The sequence below is a fragment of the Myotis davidii genome, unplaced genomic scaffold (genome assembly GCF_000327345.1).
Source record: "Myotis davidii unplaced genomic scaffold, ASM32734v1 scaffold441, whole genome shotgun sequence".
Taxonomy (NCBI): domain Eukaryota; kingdom Metazoa; phylum Chordata; class Mammalia; order Chiroptera; family Vespertilionidae; genus Myotis; species Myotis davidii.
In genome coordinates this window covers 789,957-802,752 of record NW_006291818.1, presented here as the reverse complement: position 1 = coordinate 802,752, position 12,796 = coordinate 789,957, and the positions used below count along the sequence as shown (strand labels likewise).

General features: G+C 42.9%; 1 long non-coding RNA gene across 1 annotated transcript in view; it reads right to left on the bottom strand.

Annotated features, from left to right (window-relative positions):
• LOC107183309 overlaps nucleotides 1–12,583 on the bottom strand; it is a 24,887-nt gene extending 12,304 nt beyond the window's left edge. Inside the window, exons 1-2 of the long non-coding RNA XR_001514091.1 lie at nucleotides 12,556–12,583; nucleotides 12,245–12,361 (exon numbers count right to left, since the gene is read on the bottom strand). This is a non-coding gene — a long non-coding RNA (uncharacterized LOC107183309). The remainder of the gene's footprint in view (nucleotides 1–12,244; nucleotides 12,362–12,555) is intronic.
• Nucleotides 12,584–12,796: the final 213 nt, after the last annotated feature.

The window sequence follows — 12,796 nt, the reverse complement described above, 5'->3', positions numbered from 1 at the left end:
AAAATCGCATAACAGCCGAGCATACACCCAGCAGCGCTGCTGATGCCTGAACGGTATGTGGAATGAAGTGGGCGGGCATCGGGAGGCCACTATGGCACGGGGCAAGCACTATGGGCAGTCTATCTGAAGTGTACCTGGCGTATAAGACGACCCCCCACTTGGAGGCATATTTTTCAGGGCCAAAAAATCGTCTTATACGCCGGCAAATATGGTATTTCTTACAAGTTTTATTTGATTATTATAATCTAACAAGATCTACACACTAATGACTTTTTTCACAAATTATGCACTTCACAGTGTCTGCTTACAATATTCTCTAAGAGATTAAGGTAATCGGTTATTTTGTAAAGTTTCAAGGGCTCATAGTAATTCACAGGACGAGGTGTAAAACAAATTTCAAGACATAGTCTTTGCTCCAAATTGACTCTGCATTTCCTATAAGGACAACAGTATCATATGAGACAAGTTGGCATCTTTATATTTGGTTCTTAACATTCAGTTCCCCAAAGGGAGGCTCTCAGCGCGCGCACACACACACACACACACACACACACACACATACACGGGTGTGGGTGGATGGTCAGGACTCAGTTTCTGTACACTGCCACCAGGTGGAGGCAGAGTGCCATGGGTTGTGAAGCCTGAAGGACTAGGTGGAGGATTTGCTAAAATTAGCTTGTGTTCCAGGTTCAAACTCTAGAGCAGTGGTCCCCAACCTTCCTAATGCCGCGACCCTTTAATACAGTTCCTCATGTTGTGGTGACCCCCAATTTCATTGTTACAAATTGAACATAATTAAAGCATAGTGATTAATCACAAAAACAATAAGTAATTATATATGTGTTTTCGGATGGTCTTAGGCGACCCCCATGAAAGGGTCGTTCGACCCCAAAGGGGTCGCGACCCACAGGTTGAGAACCGCTGCTCTAGAGATTTACAATCACAGATTTTACTGTTTCTTACGTAATAGAAACATGTACTGGAATAGCAAAATGCAAGCAAGCTATAAACATTTTAAATAGCTCTTTAGAGGGGTTTTACAAATGAGAAGTATTATTACACCTTTCCCTTCAGTCTCTTAAGGTTCCTTTCTCACAGATGCCTTCAAAGAAAATTACTGGCTGCTCCTTATGCTGCTTGAAGGTGAAATTTCCCCAAATCTCTGGGTTGTGTTTGGCAAAAAGCTTCCCAAGTACAGTTTTGATGAGCTCTCTCCCCATCTCTCCTCTCAGCTCATGTAAGAAAGCTAAAGGGAATTTGCAGGGCGGCCGTGGGGAAGGCGACAGAAGGTGACCAGCTATCCTGATTTGCCCAAGACCATCCTGGTTTTAGCACAGAAAGTTCCACACCCGGGGGGAAAAAATATAGCTTCTCATTTCAGACTCTCTGCTCCAAAACGTTTATTTCTTGTCATTGGGCGGGGTGGGGGTCGGGGTGGGAAGGGGAAGTGCCCTGCCATTTGCTGAAGAACACAAATTCCATTTAGAGAAACCCTTGTTTAGCATGAGGCTCTGCTGCTCGGTGACGGGGGTGCTTTGTGTTTTGCATGGAGGCAAAATACAAAGGATGTACAGCTGTGTACAAATGTGTGTGCTGGTGAAGGGGCCACGCAGAGCAGTGGGCCAACCTGTCAGGTAAATAGACTGGGCCTGGAAGAAGTCTCTCAGCTCATCCCGCCAACCTCTGAGGCTGACCCTTGTGGCCGGGGCCTCCAGGTGGCTGCCCTGAGGGTGGAAAGGAAGCAGGAAGGAAATCCGCACCGCTGGGAGAGGATGCAGGCTTGGGGGGAAGGCTCCGGGGAGGATATATTTAGCCCAGCTGTTAATAGCTGACCCCCTTGCGCCTCCTCGGGAATGTAGCCAGGAGAGTTCCTCCCAGAGTCAGGAGCGAAATCAAAGGACAGGCTTAGAGCTCGAAAATAAGAATACCCGAAAGGAAATGAGCCCAGAAAGGACAACTCCACAGTGATTGGATGGAAATGGTAATGTTATCCTGTGAATTGCTTTCTTGAGCAGTTTATATTCTTTATATTTGTTTTCTGTGTTCTTTTATGGGATCAGTTCACTCCTAACTGAGCTTTTCTTTAGGAGAAGTGATCTTTCTCAAGTCCATGTTCTCGGGCACACAGTGCCAACAAGCCCTGCTCCATACACCTGTCACCTGCCAGTGCACATTAATAAAGAAACTAATGGGATGTGGTAATGTTCTTAAAAACCGAGATCTGGCCCAGCGGGCTTGGCTCAGTGGTGGAGCATCGACCTAGGAACTAAGAGATCACCGTTCAATTCCTGGTCAGGGCACATGCCTGGGTTGCGGGCTTGATCTCCAGTGGGGGACATGCAGGAGGCAGCTGATTGATGATTCTCATCATTGATGTTTCCATCTCTCTCTCCCTCTCATTTCCTCTCTGAAATAATATATTTATATAAATTAATACACACACACACACACACACACACGCACACACACAAACAAAAAAATATAACCAAGATCTGGCAAGAATTACTCCATGAATAAAGATGTTGGGCATGGAGACAATATCACAGCAGGATGGTAGGGCTGTCTCGCCCGGAGGCCCGGAGTGGGTACAGACAAGGAACAAAGGCAGCCACACAATGGCACAAACACTATTAGAACAACACTTTTTTTATTGGATCTGAGGCTGGGGCACTAAAGACAACTGAGAAATATGGTTGAGTCCCTAACTTAACAATGAATAAGCGGGCTCTAATTTACATTGCAGGGGTGTAGCTGGCCACATACTATGTAAATAGCTGTAGGTCCCTTTAAGAGAAGAAATGGTGTGAAGACAAAGCCCTTTTGTACCACTGACTGAGGCCTACCTTGATCTGCGGAGAATAAAAGAGAGGCCACCTGGATAGAGTTTCCGGATAAAATACAGCACACCCTGACATTTAAATATCCAATAAACAATGAAAACATGCTGGTATAAGTAATGTCCCAAATATTGTCTAGGACAGTGATGACGAACCTATGACATGCGTGTCAGAGGTGACATGCGAACTCATTGTTTTTGGTTGATTTTTCTTTGTTAAATGGCATTTAAATATATAAAATAAATATCAAAAATATAAGTCTTTGTTTTACTCTGGTTGCAAATATCAAAAAATTTCTATATGTGACACGGCACCAGAGTTAAGTTAGGGTTTTTCAAACTGCTGACACGCCGAGCTCAAAAGGTTCGCCATCACTGGTCTAGGACGGACTTACACTAAAAGACCTATCCATTGTTCATCTGAGTTCACATTTAACTGGTCGTCTTGTGTTTTTATTTGCTGAATCTGGTAACCCTACACCTGGGAACAAAACGGAAAGGACTGTGGGAGGGGAGAGGAGTGCTGTTGTCACTAAGGCAAAGGAGCAGGAAGTTGGCAATACCCCAGAGAAGCGAGGAGCTCAAACAGGGAGGGAGCCCAGGAGTGTGGGGAAGAAAGGCCGGATTCCACAGCCGAGGCTCCCAGGAACCCCTCCAAAAAGCTTCAAAGCTTTCCAGCTTGCCTTTTCCTGCTGGAGTGAACAATCAGGCACTGAAAACTGTTTTATTGGCCGTGATGGGACATATAATGTTTCCTTTTGTTTGTGGAAGACCAGCCTTTAGAAAGAGGCAGACAGAATTCTTCTGATGAAAGACCTACTCAAATGAAAGCAAAGGGGAGTGGGGGTCAGGTTGGGGGAGCTATAAACCCAGGAGGATGAAAGAACAGGAGGGAATACAGGAAACAGACGGCAGCAGATTTCTGGAAGGTGAGAGCAGGTGGGTGGAGGAGAGGTAACAGCTCTCAGTGGAAAGCTCACAGAGATTTCGGGTGCCTAAGTTCAGAGAAGCCAGGCGTGCCAAAGGAAGGAAGTGGGCCCAGCTGGTGTGACTCAGTGGCTGAGCGTCAACCTATGCACCAGGAGCTCACGGTTCAATTCCCGGGCAGGGCACATGCCCAGGTTGTGGGCTCCATCCCTAATGTGGGGCATGCAGGAGGCAGCCGATCATTGATTCTCTCTCATCATTGATATTTCTATCTCTCTCTCCCTCTCCCTTCCTCTTTGAAATAAATAAAAAAATATATATTAAAAAATAAAAGGAATTGGGTTTGTCATTGAAAAGTGGAAATTGACAGCCCTCACTAGTGGCTGATGGGATGTCCCTGGGCCAAGAGATCAGAGGGTTGTTCGTAGAAACTGAAAGGGAGAGGCATCAGACTTCAAAACTCCAGGTACAACAGAGGACAGAAGAAAGTCCTCTGGGCTGAAAGTGGAGCAGGAGGAATGGAAGTCTGCAAATGGACTGACTGGAGCCCAGGCACCTTCCTCTGCCCTGGACACAGACAGGGCCCAGCCCCAGCCCCAGCCCCAGAGGAAGAACCCCCACATGTCACCCTCCCCCTGCCCCAGGACACAAATATAACTTCCAGAACTTCCCACCCACTTATTGATGCCATAATCTTAACTACAAACAGACTATCAAGCATCGTCAACCACTGGAGGAACGTTCCCTCCTCCCTGCAAAGTCTCTCTCTCCCCTCAAAGAAACCAAAATAAGCAGAAAAAAGAAAAAGAAAGAAAGAAAAAAGAAACTAGATGAATAGGCAATAAGGTCGAATATAGGTTAAAAAAATTAGCTTCTAATTAGTACCCTTAAATATTTGAGAAGATATTATATACTCTCCCCCCCAAAATAAATGGAATGTGATAAAATGAAACAAATACAAAACAAAATAACTGGAAATGTAAAGCATGATACAGAATAAAAACTCGATTGAGGCTTAGAATGTAAAGAAGAAGGTACCTCATAAACTAGAACAAAAACACAAAGATGGGGAAATATGAAAGACATAGAGAATCAGTTCAGGAGGACCAATATATCACCTAATGGCCTTTTCAGAAAACAGAGGGAAGGAAACTATATATTTAAAAAAAGATCCTTACAGAACTGATAACAGCTAACATTTATCAGGTGGCAATAACCCTGAGGTAGCAACTATGATTACCCCCATTTTACTGGAGAATAAAGTGGAGCACAGAGCGGTAGAGGTTAGGTAACTTGCCCAGTGCCCTGGGGCCAGCAGGGCCAGGACCAGGATCAATCCCAGAGTTCAGCTCCAGAGCCCAAACTCTTGAACTTAATGTTTTCATCTAGATTCCCTATGAAACTGAGCCAAAGGCACAGGTTTATTTGCTAACCCTTTATTAGGAGGAAAATCCCAGGACAGCAGGGATGAGGGCAAAGAGAGAGGAAGGGAGAAATGAGGGAGAATAAATAGAAGAGAGGGTGCTCTCAGGCTGGCCATGGATTCTCACAAATGCAGCTGATTGCTTTTCAGCCTCTCAACCCAACTAGGAGGAAATAGGAACATTGATCGCCTGGCTCCCATTTCCATTAGTCAAACTTGCCCATTAGATTTTAACCCTTACTCCCCTCCCTTTACCCTCCCCCCCCCACACACACACACATACACAGACTCCTTGGTGGCTCCCCTGGCCCTTCCAGAGCCCACCAAGGAAGCCAGATCTCATCGCAGAAGCACGGTGTCCAGATGAGTGACAAAAGCCAGCAGACTCCTATGTTTGCATGTCTGCTGGCAGGATCTCAGGCCCTGCTTGAGAGGCAGCAGGCATATATGGGTGCTGAGTAGACCCCAGAGGCTCATGCATCAGTGTGAACAGGGAATCCCTAGGACAGGAGGCGAAAGATAAGTAACATGAGATATGAGCCAGGGTCCTACTGAAGCAGGCCTGTGAGTGACAGGAAGGATTGGAGCAGCTGCCACTGAGAGCCTGCCCAGCCACGTAGGTGGTGACAGAGACAGAACTCAACAGTGATGGAAACCTCCCCTCCGGGCAATGAGCCTGTTAGCTGGTGCCAGGTGATCTTCCTGGAGGGCCGTCTGTGAGAGAAGCCAGACCACTGGGGGAGATACATACTTACGTGAGCACAGCATCCTTCATTATGCTGAGTGCACAGACTTGAACGCTGACGATGACTATGTCATTATAGCAAAAGCTTGTACCGAGCTGCCACCCTGTGCCAGACACTGTTCTACATGCTACATTTAGTTATTTAAACAAAACAAACAAAACAAACACATCTGAAAACCTCTTTATTCTGCTTTCATACTTGATTGACAATTTGACTGGATGTAAAATTCTAGGTTGAAGTTTATTTTATTTTGTATTTTAAAGTTGTTGCTCCATTGTTACCTGGCTGCTGAAAAGACCATAATGCCATTTGGATTCTCATTCTGTTATGATTTGTTCCCCTAGAAGCTTTTAGAATCAGCTTTTTCATGAGATTTCTCATGATTTTACAGGCAAAGATACCTTCAGGGACGGGTTAGTAACTTAACCAATGCCATAGCTGCTAAGGAGGGAGCCAGACTTTGAATCTGGACCATCTGACCCTGGTGTCAGCACACTTCACTGTCAAAAGCCCACTGGATGATCAGCAAACAAATGAAAAAGACCTCCCAAAATGTGATAATGAGGAACATCAGGAATAAAAGCTTCTAGGGGAACAAATCATAACAGAATGAGAATCAGAATGGCATTCTGGTCTTTTCAGCAGCCAGGTAACAATGGAGCAACAACTTTAAAATACAAAACAAAATAAATTTCAACCTAGAATTTTACATCCAGTCAAATTGTCAATCAAGTATGAAAGCAGAATAAAGAGGTTTTCAGATGTGTTTGTTTTGTTTTGTTTTATTTTATTTTGAATAGCTACTTTTTTAAAATTACAGTTTGCATTCAACACTATTTTGTATTAGTTTCAGATGTATACAGTACAGCAGATAGATATTACAGTGTTCCTTCTGATAATTCAATGCCCAAGGCACCATAGATATTTATTACAATATTGGTACTAAATTCCCTGTCCTCTATCGTATCTCCCCAAGCCTATTATTTTGTAACTATCAATTAGTACTTCTTAATCCCATCACCTATTTCACCCCAAGACTCCTCCCCTCCCCTTCCCTCTGGCCCCCATCAGTTCTCTGTCTAAGTAAGCCTGTTCAACAGCTAATGTACTTTTACTGCTCCCTTTGTGTGCCTTCCTCAATCTTCCCAGGCCATCAATTTACTTAGACACCTGCGAGCCCAAGCTGATTGAGTGAGCCTCCCTGTCTCTAGACACATTTGTCAAACCAAACAAGCAAAATTGGACTTTGACTTGTGGGCTTTCTGGTCAGAGCTGGTAGTTCTGGTCCCAACCCCCTTTTAGTTGAGGCAGAAGTGAGTATGAATAAGAATCACCTAGGAAACTTGGTGAAAAGCAGAGGCAATGACCCTGCTGTACTTCGACAAGTCTACTCTCTGTACTCTTTTTATTTCTCACAAAGAATGCTTTTAATGTTTCATTAATATAAATGATGCTTCCTCTATTTCCTTTCTTTGTGGTTGGTTTGTTATGTTTTGGTATGTTCTGTTTGCAAATACCCTTTACTAAATTAAATCATTTCTTTCTACTTCTAGGTTACTAAGTGCTTATAATAATTGGATAACATTTTTTGCACCTATTAAAATTATTGCATGACTTCCCTCTATTTGACTAGTAATGTTAAAATAAATTTAACTTTCTAATGTTAATACCTTGCATTATTGAATATATCATTTGTAATGATATAGTATTGTTTTTATACTCTGTTAAATTTGATTAGCTTCTCTTTTTGCTTATGTTGGTATTTTAAATATATATTTTTTTTATTGATTTCAGAGAGAGGGAGAGAGATAGAAACATCAGTGATGATAGAGAATCATTGATTGGCTGCCTCTTTCACATCCCCGGGGTGGGGGGAATGGAGATTGAGCCATGGCCTCCAGTTCTTAGGTTGATGCTCAACCACTGAAACACACCAGTCTGGGCTATGTTGGTATTTTAGATAGAAACTTCTAAGTGCTGCTTTGCTTCACCTCACACTGTATTTATTCCTACCCCCACCCCCACCCCTTTGGCAACCATCAGCTCATAGATTTCAAGTTCTTTTCACAATTCTGCTTCTTGGCACTTGACCAGCTCTTCATGAATTCGAATCCTAAGAGGGTTAAGGGATTTAGAATCAAACTCCCTGCTTTGACTTCTCACCTGTGTCTCCTGTTTGCACCCCATGTTTGGTTTTGACTATTTTGATAACCTCTGGTTCCCCGTTTGAACATCACCTGCACAATGACCCAGTTCACTTTCTGTCATTGACTTTGATATCGCAAACTTCCTCCTATTCCCTGCTCTTTCTCCCAATTTATAACACAATGGCTCAGAAGGATGGATTTAATCAAATAATTACAGAAAATATAATCAGTTGTAACTTGGTGACTCTGACCAAATCACCTCACTTCTCATAGTTTCCTTATCTGTAAAGTGAGAGGTTGAGTCTAGATTATCTTTAATCTCCTTCCATCTCCAGCATCCTGTCATTTGTATCCGGATTGTAAGGCTGAGCTGGCAGAAGTGTATAAAAATAATCACAAAGGAAGTGATGTCATCTATTCTATGATTAAGGAAAATAATTCCCTGAAGTCATATCGGCTCCCATTCCCTTTAAAAAGAAACTTGAAACTCTAAGCCTGAAACCTAAAGAATCAAATGTGTGTATCAGAATCAAGCTAAAAGAAAGCTCAAATGCAGAGCAATGGGTTCCATAGTCATTGAGCTAGTCAGTCTTGATCAAGCTTCTCTTATGAACCCTTTTATGAAAGAGATATTCAAATTCAGATACAATGATGGCTCAGGTGACCTCTAAATACAAAGGAGGGAGTTTGATTTTAAATCCCTTAACCTCTTAGGAGCGATAGAGAGTAGCTGGAAACAAAGACAGAGGCTCCCATTAATAAAGATGGACCCAAATGACAAAAAATAAAATAAGAGCCAACAATGCAGGAGAAAGGGAGATTTCACTGTTCCTTTTTTCTTTCTCCCAAGGTGTACTGCGCCTAACTGTGTGAATTAATCCACTTGCCAAGTGGGTCTTAGAACCAAAAGAGAAATAATGCTGTACCTTTTAATCACTGACATGGAAGATATAAATGGCAGGTTTAACGTTCTTTCTAGAGTTAAAGAGAAAATTGTGTTAGATAAATGAGATCCCAGAGCCCTCATGTCACTAAGCAGATTAGCATTGATGGAACCTTGCAATTGTATCCCAGTGAGATGCACTAGAGTCCAAGGAGGTCAGTCCTTTTTGAGTATTAATAATCTGTAAGTTTTTCACAAGTACAAGAAATTAAGCAAACGTGGTATATCTTGAAGTAGTACATGCACACACATGTGCGCACACACACAAATATATTTTGAGAAGCATAAAGTAAACAGAATACCAAAAGGACAGAAATGAACCTAGAAAATCCTAAAAGAGAATGAGAAATCACTAAGGATTCTCAAGCTTTTTCTAAAACCAAAATGATTTTTCTTTAAAGATAGATAACCCCATCCTACTAATGAATTAATTCTCGTGTTATGGCATCGGTTCTTAAACTGGGGCACATAGAGACACAATAATAAAGGTATTCTTTGGTGATGAGTAGTTTTCAACCATAAATATATTCAATACATATTTATTGAATGGATAGGGAATATTAACTGAAACTTCCCAATGTGCCAGGTATGTCACTCAGTACCTTACATATTTTGAGCCATTTCAAGATAACCCTGTGAAGTATGAACTAGTGGCCACATTTCAGGTGAAGAAGTTGGCATAGAGAGCTTAGGAAACACACCCAAATTTCATAGTTTAGTCAATGTTCTGAACTATGGTTGATCCATCAGCAGGAGTAAAAAAGGTGCCCCATCCCTATTCATGTCTGGAATTAGATAAATTGATAAACTGAGAGGGGCCTGGAAACATTCGTGAGAGGTAGGCAGGCATTTAAGGCCAGGTAGTACAGTGAATTGTTAAAAATAAGAACTACTGCCTGGTGGAGGTGGTTCAATGGTTGAACATCGACCTATGAATCAGGAGATCATGGTTTGATTCCCAGTCAGGGCACATACCCAGGTTGTGGGCTCGATCCCCAGTGAGCAGCATGCAGGAGGCAGCCAGTCAATGATTCTCTCTCATCATTGATGTTTCTATCTCTCTCTCCCTCTCCATTCCTCTCTGAAATCAATAAAAAATATTTAAAAAAAATAAAAGTACTTAATATTATACCTTATTTTTCAAAATATTTAAACACTAATCGAGTGTGGGCACTGATTGGTCAATAAATGGTGCCAGCCACATTACTAGTCAGTCATCTCCAGGCCACCAATGGCATATCCTAGAATTAACATCTTTCTCCCTTTTCACTTAGGAAAGGAGCCTGGTGCTGTGGAACAAAACAGCTTTTACAGCCCAGGCACATCGAAGGGGATTCACCTCTCTGGCTTCCAGTGGAGGTTTGGGGGTTCATTGGGTGACCTGGGTCCATTGGTGGGCGGTCCATCAGTGGGCTGTCCATCGGTGGGCAATGGCTGCTGGATGTCTGTCAGACCCAGTGGAAAACACCAGTTTAAAGACTATATTGTAGACTTGCCTACAGCTTTTCCAAATTGAATAATAAGAGGCAAAATCAAGGGGTTCCTACATTCCCCTGGAGCCAGAGGCCCTTGTGCCTGGCAAAGAGGTTGTCAGTGTCTCCCTGAAGTGAGTCTGGGTGTGTGTCTGATGTGTGTGTGTGTGTGTGTGTGTGTGTGTGTGTGTGTGTGTGTGTTGTAGTGGGGGAAGAGGAATGGAATCAAAGAAGTTCCCCCCAAGCCCCCAAAATGTCTTTGAAATTTCATAAAACCTTTGAAATCTCATGAAATCTTTAAAAGCCATTCTCATTTATAATTCTTCCTCATAATAGGTCAGTCCTTTACTTAATACAAAAATTCCCTCCTGACATATTCAGTAAATCCGACACTCCAGAAAGAGGCCCATGGTTATCTAAAGCTTCATGAACCCCAGTTTAGAACCATATCTGGAACCTTGTGCATGTGTATCTCAAAAGAGGAACAGGGCTGGTGGAGAGATCACTGTTTACCAAGTGAGGCTGTGTCCCACACACCCACAGTGCCTGGTACGCTGAGGATGCTCTGAACAAGCCAATGAAAAAAATAAACGAATCAATCAATCAATGAACATATGAGCAAAGAGGTGGTGACTCCTTGTAGAATACCAGTTTCAAGGAGGCCTACTCATGTTTGTTATGACCTGTCTAGACTGCAGAATGTGAGAATTTTCCCTGAAGCCCAAGGCACCAGCCAAACACTTTCAGAACAGACCCTGGAGATACTACATGATGAATCTAGCAGGAACAATTAATCACCTGGGAAAACAGAGCCTGAACCTGAGAGACGAAGCAGCTGACAAGAGGGGAATTCTATATGGAAAACACGGGTGTTAAACACCCACCGCCTGTGGCAGAAGAATAAATCATGTTGCCAAGAGCAATTGGAAGATAAGGGAAGGTTAAGGAGAAGAGAACTGGAGATCCAGAAACCACAGAAAACTTTCTCAGGTGGAAGGGGCCATCACACCACCTGGGCTGGGACCCTCCCAACCTACAGAGGGAGATACACCAGGTGCCCTGAAGTCAGCGGTGGTGACCCAGCTCAAAGCCAAATGATGAGAAGGCTAACAAAGGGCAAGAACAGAGGCCTCCTCTCCTCAAAGGGCTGGGCAATTGCCTGGCAGAGTGGTATAGAGAAGGGGAAGAACTGCCGTGCAAATTCAGCTACTTGGCAGCCAAGTAATTGCATGCCCTTTTTTACCCCAGTGTGGAATACTTGCATTTTCGTGAACTTCAAACATGAAGAATGTAGCCTTTGTGCACTCTGTGAACTTTCAAAGTAAAAATAAGAAACAGTCAATAAGATTATGACTGTTTTGTAAATTTGTAATCTGCCTTGATTCCTGGGCTAGAATTTGATGTATGTGGATTCTAACGTCTAAAAACCTGGGTCAATTATTACAAAATGTCCAGAATTGTCATGTCTATTCTAGGAGACCGAAAGTAGATTAGTGGTTGCCCAAGACAAGGAGGGAAATTTGGGGGAAGTGGGAGTTTCTTTATAAGATGATGAAAATGTTCTAAAATAAAGTGTGGTGATGGTTGCACAACTGAGAACATAATGAGGATCTTTGGATTGTTCACACTGAGAAGGTGAGTTCTATGTGACTTATATCTCAATAAAGCCATTAAAACAAATCAAGAAAACCCTGGGTCAGGTCCTAACTGTGCCACTTACTAGTTATATGCCCTTGAGAAAGCCACTTACCTGTATCTCTGTTTCCTCATCTGTAAAGTGGGGATGAGATGACAGCACCAGCTATCTCATAAAGGAGATATGAATCCTCAGTGAGATCACACCTGTGATGAGACTGCACACAATGTCCTGTACATGGTCGAGATGAAATAAATGTCAGCTACCTGTCCACTTGTCCCAATGTAACCAATAAATGAATTCATTTGAGAAGTGAGTTGGGGGCAGTTAGATTGATGGTTCCCCATAGCGGGCACTCAGGCCTCCAGAGAGCCTAGAAATTAGTCACTGGGCTTCCTCTGGCTATTTCCTGCAGGAGACCCTACCTAAAGTTGCAGTTATCTGAGATCAGGCTGCCCCTGACTGCTAAACACATCAATTTTTTTTGCTTTGGGCTAAAAGAGATGAACTCAGCACGGTTATTTGCCAATCAAAAGTTCAGCGTGGCCATTATGTAAGTCTTTGGTTAATTATGTAATTATTACTTGGTAAATGCTGTTCATCTGAAAGTGAAAAATCTTTCAAAACTCAGGGCCCAGGAAATGAACTAATAACAGGGTTTGAGTG